This window comes from Mesitornis unicolor, unplaced genomic scaffold, assembly GCF_000695765.1.
Source record: "Mesitornis unicolor isolate BGI_N332 unplaced genomic scaffold, ASM69576v1 scaffold11380, whole genome shotgun sequence".
NCBI classification, from domain to species: Eukaryota; Metazoa; Chordata; class Aves; order Mesitornithiformes; family Mesitornithidae; genus Mesitornis; species Mesitornis unicolor.
The window spans coordinates 20637-20853 of NW_010158985.1; positions in this window are offsets into that span (position 1 = coordinate 20637).

A 217-nucleotide genomic window follows, 5' to 3' on the forward strand; every position below is an offset into this window, starting at 1 on the left:
CCCCCCCGGCCCAGGCAGGACCGCAGCCATGCGGCAGCCAGTCCCCGGGCTATCCCGCGGGGGCCATCGCCCGCCATCTCGTCGCCCTCAGCCCTGGCCCGGCTCGGCGCTCCATCCGCCGCCCGCGCTAGGCCGCTACAGCCCCGTGGTTGCTATGGAGACGGTGGCGCGCTGGGCTTCCACCCCGCGCATGCGTCCGCCCCTCCGGCGGCCTTCC